Below are 12,638 nucleotides of genomic sequence, written 5' to 3'. Positions count from 1 at the left end.
CTGGAATGCAACACCGAAGTCCCCAGAGAAGCAAACCTCCCGAGTCTCATTTACTCCTCAGCCATGAGTCATTTGGGCGACCTTTACGGGCCGGTCACAGAGAGACGACGGTCTGAAAATGCCGACCGCTGCTCTCAGGAGCGTTTACTGACCACCATCCGCTGGACTGGACATGGAGCTTTAAATGAAAGCTGTCGTGCTGAGACTCCGACTCTGTCTGTCAGTTTGATGAAAGACTCGGGCACAGTTGAGCGGATCTGGTTCCACATCGTGCTAATAACTTGTCACGCTGGATTCTGAGACCCACATGGCTCCACTTGGGCCACTTTGAAGTGTTCTTCTACATTTTAATGGCGACGGTGTCTCATGAAAAACCATGCGGCGGCAGAAGTGTGAACTGAAGTGATACTTTGACCCGTCAGAGCAGCTCTGGGTTTTCATCCCGCTGGTGTCGAAGTGTGTGAAATCAGAGCAGAACCATGGAGACGCTGGTAAAGTCCTGCATCCCAGGTACCTGACCGCAATTGTGGAGCTCTTTTTGACGGCAGTTTAAAGTGAAGGAAGAAGACAACAGAAGGCTTCAGAGATTGTTCTAGGTCCTCTTCACTGTATGGCTCCTGAAAAGTCAAACCTCCTTTCCAGAGTCCAGGAGAAAGACTGACGTCCTCGGACTCTCCTGAATGTACACCAGTATCAGACCTTCATGTACTTTGTTGTGGATTCCTGGAAGCTTCTGCCAGGGAGGAACCGACTCTTCAATGCTCAGTTCAAAGCTAACCAGGCTTCATCTCAGGAGTAGTGGGGCGCTCCTGCTGAACCTCGCTTCTGTATCCAAACTGTCATACTTCCAAAATATATGTCCTTTTGTGGTGCCTGTGACCTGAGTTGATGACTGCAGGATCAGTCGGGTATTCTGATGTCACCTGTCTTTGGAACCTCCCTGAAGCTGGCATGAGTTTGCTGGGTTGGGACCAAACCTGGTGGGTAGTACAGTACCCAGCTTTCAGGTGTGTTTGGGGAATTGGGACCAGTGTTTTGAACTCAAGGGGAAGTCCTAACCCTACTGAGAGCCTAAGAGAACATCTGACCAGTTCGAACCTCTTGGTTTCACTGCTCCCAGAACAAGGACCTTTAGGTCCAGCAGGCCCAGGATGTGAGGCTGACGTGATCACATCCTGGTTCTCCAAAGATAAGACTCTTCTTATAGAAAACATGGGAGAGTCCTGGTTCAGCGTGCCTCAAATGGAACCCATGAAACCTGACCTCCATGAAGGTCTTAGATCAACACAGTGCTGTCGTGGGAGCTCCAGTCCTGGTCTTCCACGGACCACTGGTCTCCACTCTGGAAACTGTAATGAAAGTGTCTGAAAGTCGCCGGAACCTTCATCCCGCGAACCAAAGTCCCATTTTAAACACCAGCTTCTACGTTCAAGCGGCAGCTTCCTCCAAATTTGCTGCTAATGTGAGCGCACTTCAATCCTCATTAAAAGACAAACTGTTGCTGCGCCGCCGCCGGGAAGCAGCGAGGAAACATGTATTTTAGGAATTTTAAATGTCCTCTCTTCCAGCGTGTCTTCCTGCCAGTGTGGGGGGCGTGACAGGGTTCAATTACACACCAAGACAACTTAGCTCTGGGGCGAAAGGTGGCTCACGGCTCATTATTCTGTTGTGATTCGATGAAAAAAAGAGTCACATGCCTTCAGATCACAGGAGGTTCAGACGAGTCTTTCATCCGCCTCATTATTTATTCTCTCTATTTCCTTAATTGCTCCGCCATTACCGCTCAAATGATCCGGATTAAACCAACCTCGGATGGTATTTGGATCATTTCCTTGTGAAGACGTTCCGGCCTGCAGAACTTTTGATTCTCTTCTTTTGAGTTGAAATGAGTGGATTTAAGTTTAGACGTGAGACCTGAAGGGATACATTTTCATTTAAACTCAGAGTTTATCCCTTCATTTTCTTCCTCATATCGAGGGGGCACTGGCTGCTAAAGAGGCCTGGACTTCACTCTCCACTAGAGGCTCACTGAGTTGATGAGGTGTTGACTCATGAACTTGTTGATTCTTTTCTACAGTGAACTTCGGCGACTCAACTAAGACTCGCATTTTTCGGTGGAATAATTTAAGTGGACAGTTGAGAGGTATCTGAATCCCAAGTCCAAGTCCCTTCAGTACCACAGAGTCAGGGTCCAACCGTTCACCTGGTTGACACTTCACACCAAGTATGTTTCTGAACGATGCTAAATACTACTTGCACATGCTCTTATTCTGCAATACTGGAACAGGAAGTGATGTCAGCACTGATGTACCCTTTGCAGTCACATACATTTAATATTTATTAATAGGTCTCAAATTATTATTCAAGACGTGAGTCACTCAGAAACATTCAAGTGAAGTAGCAACCTCGCATTGCTAAGGAAGTAGTATCTGTGTTTATGTAGCTTGGTGTTAGCCAGTCAAGCGGGTAGAGTCAGTGGAGCAGTGACTTGTGATGCGAGTCATCAAACGATCCAAGAGTCGAGTCACAGAAGTGTGCAGTGATTCATTAGTGCTTTGTTGCCAAAGTGACTCAGTGCAGAATGAGTCCTCTACACGCTCTTATTCTGAAATACAGGAAGTGATGTTGCTCAGCAAAGTAAGTCAACCAAAGCTGTGTCCAGATGTACAGAAAATAACATGAGTGGAAACACAAAGATCTGACTCACTGACTCGAGTCACTTTCCTGCGCCGCTCAGAAGCAGCCGCTGTGTTGACTGCAGAGGTTGGTAGCAGCAGGCAGGAGGAGGCCTCTCCTCGCTTCAGCAGACGTGTTGCCCTACTTCTGCCACGACCCCCACAGGATGCCGCTAAATAAATAATTTAGCAGCCGCTGGAGTGGTGGAAAGGCTGCGTGAGCCGGGAAAATCCATACCCTGAAATCAAAGATCCTGAGCGCGGCGCGGCCGTGTAACAGCCATTTTGTCGATATCCAGTGGGCGTGGGAAAGATTTGGAAGCCAGAATGACGGATGGTCCCCGGCGGCGCGGGTGAATCCCCTCGACCGACGCCCCCTGGCATTGATTGCCGTCCTCTCACCAGCCGGTGCTCATGTTCCAGCACCTGTGAAGCTCCTGTCTGATCGATGGCTCAGCATTGTAAATCTCCGTCCAAGTTTAAGAGATTATGGATTCTAATTCTGTTCAGCGGGATCATTAGAAACGACAAACGCCAGTGGGCTTCGGGGTTCCTCAGAGGATGACCGAGACACGCAAGAGTGGCTTCTCAGAAATTCATTTGGCGACGATGTCTCATGAAAAACCATGCGGCGGCAGAAGTGTGAACTGAAGTGATACTTTGACCCGTCAGAGCAGCTCTGGGTTTTCATCCCGCTGGTGTCGAAGTGTGTGAAATCAGAGCAGAACCATGAAGACCATAACTTGGAAGTGGACAGACAGATCTGGATGAGTTCAGCATGCCTCCGTTATCTAAGTCGGAAAACAAGGTAGCAACGTCCACGAAGCCTATGCTCGCCTCTTTCTCTCCCCGGCGTGTCACTCGGTATATGAAGCAGCTCAAAAAGCCGAGTCCCAGTCAGTAAGCGCCACATAAATGCTACACATGCCAAGTGATATCTACGTTAAAGTAGTGTTGTTTGAACTGTTTACGTTCTGGGAAGCCATTTTGGATTGGGGACTGAGACTTGGAAAGACTACATCATGTGACATAGCTGGAGGGGCGTAACTTCGAATTTCCAATTTCCAATAGGCACAACTGGTCCCTGGATTAACATCCCTGTCTCGACCCACACAAAACATTCATCACTGTGGAGTATAGCGTGTCGATTCTGTCAACGTCAGTGCGACCATACTCATGGGTTTCCACTTACTTTAATGACTTGGACAACTCTTGACTTGTGGCAAAGCAAGATGGCAAGTGAAATGCACCACAAGTGGACTGGAAGTTGAGTGTGTGTTTTCCAAATGAAATCATTTGCAGAGTAGAGTCACTTGCTGGATATGATCTAAGGTTCATATGTTTGGTAAACGTGAAGAGAATTAGGCTGTGTCCCATTTCTCATCCTAACACTGGTTTTTGACCCTAACACTGGGTTTTGCGCCTCACATGTAAGTGTAGCGTGTCCCAATACTCCTGAGAGCGAGGGCACTCGCAGTTCACCACTTGAAATGATCCCTTCAAACCGAGGAGCTGACTTGAACATGAAGTGTGGATAGATTTCCAGGATACCAAAGTACTTTATTTCAAAACAAAGTTGGATAGGACAACAGGGACATTTTAGTCAGGAGGACTACTCCTCCGGTTGTTGACTTTCTCTGGTATCACACGTTAGCGACCCAAATGGTCTGCCGTGTCTGACAACATGAACAATACAACATGTACGTACAACAGTGTGTTTTCTTAACAAACAACAGTGGGCTAGCATCCAGGCTAACGTTAACATCCTCATCCCTCTAACAGATCTATCACCGCAACATAGCGGCGAAGAAGTCTTTGGCTACGCCCATTTCTTCTCCGTTGTTTCACCAAACCAAGTGAGATGATCAGCGCTGATGCAAGAGGTTGTACAAACATTGGAGCTGGCATTTTTAAAACGTCTCCAACACTGGATATGCAGGAAACAAAACACAGCACAGTAGCCAATGACACGTCGTCTTTACGCGTGACATCATGAAGTGTTGTCCCAATTCAGAGGGACGTCAATCACTTCACTTGGTCGTTGGAGGGACCTTCATAGTAGAGGACACTCAGAACCAAGTGCTAGTGTTAGGGTGAGAAATGGGACTCAGCCATAGACTCCATCTGAATGAGTCATACAATATAGTTTACACTGGCGCCATCGCTTGCATGTAGCGGCCATGACAGGTCGGTCGGCTTTGACCAGCGGGCCTCAACAGGAAGTGAGCGGAAGAGTCAGCAGTGTAAATCGTCTTCCACACGTCAGAAGGAAGTGAGTCGGTTCAAGTGAGACTCATCGGTTCCTCGCCGCGGTGCCTCCCTCAGAGCTGCCAGATCCACCACAAGCAGCGCATCCAGAGACAAACAGAGTGTAATGTTAATTAAATCTGGTCGTCGTGACGATGATGACTGAGCGTTCAGATGTTTTAAGCAACATTTGCTTCAAATTGAGGCATGATTTCTCTCCGCAGCTGTGAGTCTTCACGGCGCGCTGAGTTCTCGACAGCTGGCAAACATCATTTCTTTTGAAGCGTCAATCGCATTAGAGCTCTTTCAATCCAAATGAAGGAAAGACTCAAACAACAGAGATCCTTCAGATCGCGCGTCTCCTCTCAGCCTCCTGCCTCTTAATAATTCAAACAACGCCTGAGTTTCTTTGCAGACCCGATGATGCAACGGCGCCGGGACCCGCGCTGGGCTCCCACCTGTCTTTCTGAAGCTCTGCGGCTTGTGAGCGGGTCGCTGATCCACTGACTGGCTGAAGTAGGTCACGCACACTTGTATAGCTCACACTGTAGCTGAGACATGCCGAGGCCGCCGCAGCACTAGCTCATGAACCCGTGAGTCACGACTCTTCTCCTTCATGGTCGCCCATATTGATTCTCTGAGCGATTCAGAGTGACTAACATGAGCTCATAGTGGACCTCTGCTGGTCGGCTGCTGCCCCCATGACGTGACCTCAGGCAGATCCAGAGGTTTCTGAGCTCTTGAGTCGGAGGTTGTAGTGACTCTTCAATCAAATGTGACAGAAGAGGAATGAACAACGTGGACAGCTGCTAGGCGTCGTCACGGCGACGTCTCAGGGTTCATGATGGAGAATTAATGAGATCCACCGGCATCACAGCTGGACGGGAAACGCTTGGGCAGAGTGCTGCATCAATCTGGCTATTTACGGCGCGGCGTGCGGCGGAACGTGGGTTCTGCCGAGCTCGGGGGAATCCGCTCCACAACAACAACAGATTCAGAACAGCCACTGTAAGTGAAGATGTTTTCGGTTGGTTGAGTCTGCAGGACGTCACAACACTTGTGGGCTCCGCTCATCAATGTTTCACCACCTGTGGAGTCCCAGCAGACGACGGGCAGGACTCGCTCACTCGCAGGACTCACGAGTCCGGATCAGCTGACGGAGGAGAAGAGGCGGTTACAGGGAGGTAAAACAAAAGTCTCTCTGCTCATGAGACTCTAGTATATTAGTACCTCACCAGTCGCCTCAGACAGGCTCGGGATGAGTCTCACCAAAGAGAGTCTCTGACTCACAGATCAGCTCTTTTTTTTGACAAACCACTTTAAACATTTATGGCCATTTCATTCAAAATGAAGACTGTATTTTGCTCCAGCACGCACTTTAATGTTGCCGTCTTTAGACACAGAATTCTTTAAGAAAAATATATATTTAGTTGGATCATCAAGGTCTATGGTCATTGGTCAATTGCTTTTCTTTGACTCTTTTCTTCCACCTTTTGCCACTATTACAAATATTCTTGTCTGATGATGATTTTTTTCCACTTTCATTTCATTTCATTCGCTGTATTGATGATCAAAGGCCAAAGATCGACCTGCTTTATTTTCGACGCCTGAAACTGACTGCGATATTGCGGTGACTTGAGCACCGGAGGAGGCGGAGTCAAATCCCCCGCGGCCTTTAATTACCGCCAAATGTTGATTACAATCAAGGTAATTATGGATCACCTGAATATTCATGGCTCCAGGGAAGAGCTGCGGAGGAAGCGACTCGGTGTCTGAAGTGGAGGATCATTTGTCTCAGAGGAAGAGAGATATTGACGTGCAGGCGATCGAAGGGGGCGCAGTGATGGACGATGAGGTCGGTTGCAGGGGATCAGAGGAGCTGAGGGTGAGGCAGGGTCAAGCTTGGATGGGGAGTCGTGTGTCTGATCCTCTGACTGAAGCTGATGGTGGCTCTCAAACTTCAAGTCTGGACTCTGTCAACAGCAGCAACGTGAAGCAGTTTCATCAGTGAGGCTGGAACTGGTTGTCACGGAGACGGATTCCAACTGGAGAAGTGACGAGACACCTTTGCTGTGAGAGAGGAAATGCGGTGTTTGGCTCGCCCCCCTCCCTGTCAGCGGGGCGTCGGAGTCATGGTTGCCTTTCATGTGGAGGAAACCAGAGCTTTTACCCACACAAAGAGACTTTGTCTCTGCTCCGGTTTGTTTTCCAGAGGTCACACTCGGCGCTGTCACTCAGCCAGCTACAAAGGTTGAGGGAAGACCTCAGTCCCTGCACTACAAAGCTTCTCTTCAAAGTCAAAACGAGAATTGAACAAATGCTGCTCCGTCCAGGGAGACGCACAGTTGACACACCGGCTTGTATATCTTTCTTAAATGAGACAGAGGAGGAGACGGAGGGCGACGCCTCAGACCTGGAGACATTGGTACAGCAGCAAAGCCAGAGCTTAGCAATGCAGGTTCATGTGTGCGGTGATGTGGAGCGGACTCTCTTCTGTTGTTTACATTTTAATTTGATCATATGCAGGTCACTTTTTTTCTAGAATGCAAATCATTCATGCTTCCACAGAAGATCTTTTGTACTTTTTCTTTCAGATCTTTCTTGTGGCTTCTTTTATGTAAATTGTAATATGGTGGTCAAATTAATAATTGCTGTTCCTGTTTTTTTTTTTTATCAGGATTTTTGTCTTTTTGTTTTCCACTGAATTTTTCTCCTGTTTATAAACAATGTTTTATGACACTGCTTCTACTCTCCTTTTCCATCTCTCATATTTCCACCACTTCTGAAGGACACTTCCTTTTATGGTCAGTTTTTCTTCACAACAGCAGCTAGTGCTTTGTACCTTTGAGTTTTTCTCTTGCTTTTGTTTGCTTTTTCCCGCTGTTGCTGTGACATGGCGGACATGTTTGTTCACGCTTTTCACGTACAGATGTGCAACACATCCAAAAATGTGAGGGAAAGAACTTGAGGTTTCTGTCTGCGTCAGACGTGAAAAAATCTGCCTCGGACTGATTCTCTGACGCACGATCAGAAGAAGTGGCAGAGGAGGTGTGAATCCTGACGACTGATGCTCCAGTGTGAGGAACCGTGAGAAGACTGTTGCGTAGATGTTGCCGGTGTCGAGCTCTGCATCCTCCCAACTTCTGAATCTTCCACATCTTTGTGAGTCGACCCCTGGTGACGCTCAGCTCCACGACTCTCATCAACACGAGGAGTTGTGTTTGATGTGAGCTGAAGGCCCATATGGCGTCGCAGATAAGATCCTGCCAGAACACATCACGCTGCTGCTGCTGTCCCATTTTCAGCTCCCTCTTTGGAAACCCTGATTGTCCTACTTTCTCACAGAGATCATCTCCATCTCTGCACCAGGAACCTCTAGTTTATGGAAGTGGCGCCTCTACGTTTCGTTTCTGAGGGACACCCTGGACAGGCCTATTATCACAGACACCCACTCTCACACACGGACACTCCAGACTCACCTGCATCTTTGTGGATGGTGAGAGGAAACCAGAGTTGCCTCATGATGCGATCAAACCCCTGACACTCTGCAGCTTAGAAGCAGGGTTGATCCAAGGTGCCGGGTCAACGCTGTCAGAGGCAGCGAGAGTGAGATAAGGTCCCGCATTGATCCTGCGCCTCCCTGACAGTTTCAAGTTAATGACTTCTCCTTTCAGCCTCCGACTTCCTGGCTTGTCCACAGCTTCCCACACAAAGACGCCATTTCAATTTCAAAGCGGCCCATTTAGCTCCGAGAGCCACTCTGCGCGCACAGCGCGCCCCATCGCTGGGCCGCCAGACAAATGAGCGTCTTAAATTAAATTTGAGACAATTAGTCCGCCTGCTGGTCGTAATTGGCCTTCTGGATGTTTCAAACGGCCACGAGTCGGGGAACGTGGGAGGACCAGCGGACGTGGAGGGACATGTTTCATCCAACACTCGCTGATGTCCACAGAGATGTGCGGCTCCCTGACAGTCACATGTTGAGGGGGGACTGGACTGGACTCCTTCTTATGAGTCGGCACATGAGGCGGTCTTGTCCTCACTGTACTGGACTCACCTCAGGGTTTGAGGTCCAGGTGCACAAGTGTCACATGTTGCAACCAGGGGTGGGATTCGTTTAAAAAACTTAATCTCATTCATGAGAGAATTTGTGATGTATTAATCTCAATAATCACTGTTGAATGGTATAAGAATATTTGAGTAATATTTGAATATTAATGAATTTGGTATATCACTGAATGAAATGATGGACCCATACATACATTTAAACAACAAAATATTGTTTATTTTGTATCAGTTTAACAATAGCACAACTAATCCTGATGGTGGCTATATTCAAGTTTTTATATCGCCTTATTTCAACTAAAGCCCTTTTAATGTCTTGAAAATATTTCTATAAGAATTTCCATTTTATAAGAATTTCAAATATTATATTTATAATATATTTCAAATACATTCAGAGTAGTGGAAACCCTGGCCATTGTGTGGTGAAGAACATCCCTGAACCAAAGCAAACAGACGCTTTTGTCTGTTTTCCATGTTTGTTGTTGTTGTTATCATCCTAGCTGCCACGTGTCTTGTGCATCAGGAAAGCGGACTTTTATGTCCTATACTGACGCTGAAGGCAGCCTTCAGCATTGCATGTTGACGCATCAGGTTTGCACTGAAATCACTTGTTCCGCAGCATATCCTGGCGCTATGGGCAGCGGTCTCGTAAAAGAAAGAGGGAGTTGTGTGACCATTTCAGACGGGTGACCCACATGCAGCAGGGAGGAGACCGAGACTTAGGGTCAAGTCCTACAAATTTAAGCAAGTCGACAGGATTGAACCACGGAGAACGGGTACAGACACACTGAAAAACAAAGGAGACGAATGAGAAAGAACTGACAAACTCAAAGCGCATGGCAAATTGTCCATAGTCAGGAGAAGAACCATCCACGATATGAATATGGGCATGGAGGGTCATAGGGAGCAGGAAGCTGTCCAAAACAATATGACCAGACGGAGGTGGTTCGTGACAGGTAGAACAGCTTTCGTTCTACATGTCACACCGAGGAGGAGAGCCATCTAAGGAGTTATATACAGCAAGTGACGTCCAGAGCAATTCAGTGAAGAGAGCTTCTGAACGTCTGGCGCCTCACACTTCACCCCTACACGCCACATCCTTCTTTGCTCCAGTGAAACGCCTATGCGTCAACATGCAACGCAGAGTGCCGTCTTCAGCGTCATACCCCTCTCCCCTGTGGCAGATAGGGGGCGCTTCGCCAGGCTGGTGTTTTAAAAATGACTGTTTCCGCCTGATAATAAGCAACGTCCAGTGACTGCAGCGCCACAGTGACTTGTATGTGTGTGTGTGTGTTCCTCACCTCTCTCCCGCACCTCCAGAATTCAGATGTCAGGTTCAGCGTATTACCCTCCGTTATCAAATTTCCATGCCGGCTTGGCGCTTCAATTTTGCAGCTCAGCAGAGCTTAATTCCAAAGGAGCCTTTCTGCAGAGCGCAACTGCAGATTTAGCTCGACAGGAATGTGCCGGTATATTTAACGCTTTGTACCATTAGTCTCAGAGGAAGAGCCCGACCTGGGGAGCCAGGAGGCGACACCGACGCGTTTAAAAATACTCTGACACTCCGGCTGATGCTGGTTTTCAACTGTTCACTGGCTTTCTGAATATTTCATCACCGACGTTACGCTCAGGCCTCCAAAGCCAGCGTGTCTCCTCCAGACCATCTCACAGGTCATGTTTGATTCATCATGCTGTACAGTATGTGGCGTGTTAGCTCCGGCTAGAGCCGCCGCCGTGGGCACGTCAGCGACCTGAAGGTCGTGATCAATTCATCGGACCAGTAGCCAAAAAAATATTCATAAATTCTCAGTCATCCATGAGAGACTCAGAGGAGAACCTCTGCTCCTCCAGGAGGAGAAGGTTGAGGTGGGTCAGACTCAATTGAAATTCTTCGAAATGATAAATATTAATTTTTAAAAATTTGAAACGTGCAAAAAACGTGATAAGATCAGACAAACGTGGGACTATTCCAGCATCATCACGCATGACATGAAGACGGGCAGAATAAAGCTGAAAAGAAGGAGCAAGAAATGAATGAAAGCGAGATGAAACATTCAAAGGCGTTGACTGCGATTGAAATCTGAGCAGAATGGAACGCAACATGTTCCTCATCCAACACCATGAATCTCGTCTTTATTTATTCTCGACAAAACATCCTGTTATCCTGAATAATCCTGGCGGGGCGACATGTAATATTCATTCCTCCGCTCTATTTATGGAGGACGTGGATGTATAATGAATGGCTCGCCGTGGAGCCGCGGTCGCTGGGAGGCGCCGTCACGTGACAGTCGCTAATTGAGGTCGAAGACTTCTCCTCGACACAACTTTCAGAAATCCATTTGTTCGCCGACAAGGAGACGCCTGTCCCTTCGGAGCCAGATTAAACGCTGCATAATACGGGCGACCTCTCGTCGAGGCTGTGAAGTGATAGCTGCGTGAATAAAAACCTCATTTTGGCTCCATTTTCCAGACTCTTGTCAGTCACCGTTTGATAGCGGAGAGTCTGATGCTGGGGGCTCCTGGAGAACAGGACATTTGGGGCTGTGGTGTTTGATCTGAGGGATCCATGAGTCATTAGATGAGTCATTCAGTCCTCATGGATGACTCGGGTTTCCTGGGTCCAAGTCACTCACATCATAACTACTATGATTTCCTGGAGTCACACTCACTTCCTGTCAACAGAGCACCACTTCCTGTTGAGTGATCTGAAAATCCTGACATAAAAACATAAAGCATAATATACAAACCAGGGCGCCCCCTAGTGGTATCGCATGAATAAAAACATAAATCAATCCGCAAGACTCAGACGTGCTGGAAGTGCAGTTGAGTTATGTGACTCATAGGTTAACAGAGTTGTGGGTGTAATGTGTGTATGAGTCCAAAAAGATCCACCTGCTGGTCATAATGTTAACACGCCAATAGTTTAACCAAGTGTTCAAGTGACTCCACGGATCTAGTTTGGTGAGAGGAAGATGAAGACCCTGTTTCCTTCCTTTGAGTCAGAGTTAAGGTGCGACTCATAGATTGAGCTGCAGCGCATATGTCAGGTCTGAAGATGGAGGCTGGGTTGAGGGTGTCGGTGATCGGACGACCGCGATGACTGGACGTGGACAACTGTACATTTTTCACTGTTGCGTTTATTTTAAAGCTGTCTATTTTCCTAAAGACATGACAAATAATCCCAATTATTTCACGTTTTATTTCACATTTCCCCTCAAGGTTTGAACCATAAAATAATGATTTTTCAAGCTGAGATTTTTCCCCATTTGTTTCTTTTTATTTTATTTTTTTTAATATCATAATATTTGATTTACATCCAATTCATTTCTAATTATTTTTTAAAATATGTGTAATGTATTTATTACACATATTCATTTTGAGAATCAATGCTACACAGACAGTAGCGTCGTACTTATGAACACTGTGATGTTTTTGTTTCAAATTGAAACAAAGAAGCCGCCCATGTTTTACAACATGTTTTATTCATGGTTTATTTTCCACGTCTGAGCTGTGAGAGCCGGATGATATTTGAAGAGCCGACATTTACAGAACGCCTCAATCAGCTCTGGCTGGCGTGTGAGTCTGCACTCGCTCGCTCGGTTCTCCAAGTCCCTCAGAGGCAGAAACACGTTGGTGAGAGAAGTGTTGACA

The sequence above is a fragment of the Synchiropus splendidus genome, chromosome 11 (genome assembly GCF_027744825.2).
Source record: "Synchiropus splendidus isolate RoL2022-P1 chromosome 11, RoL_Sspl_1.0, whole genome shotgun sequence".
In the NCBI taxonomy this organism is placed as follows: Eukaryota; Metazoa; Chordata; class Actinopteri; order Syngnathiformes; family Callionymidae; genus Synchiropus; species Synchiropus splendidus.
The sequence above is the reverse complement of the archived record's forward strand: the minus strand, read 5'-3'. Positions refer to the sequence as shown.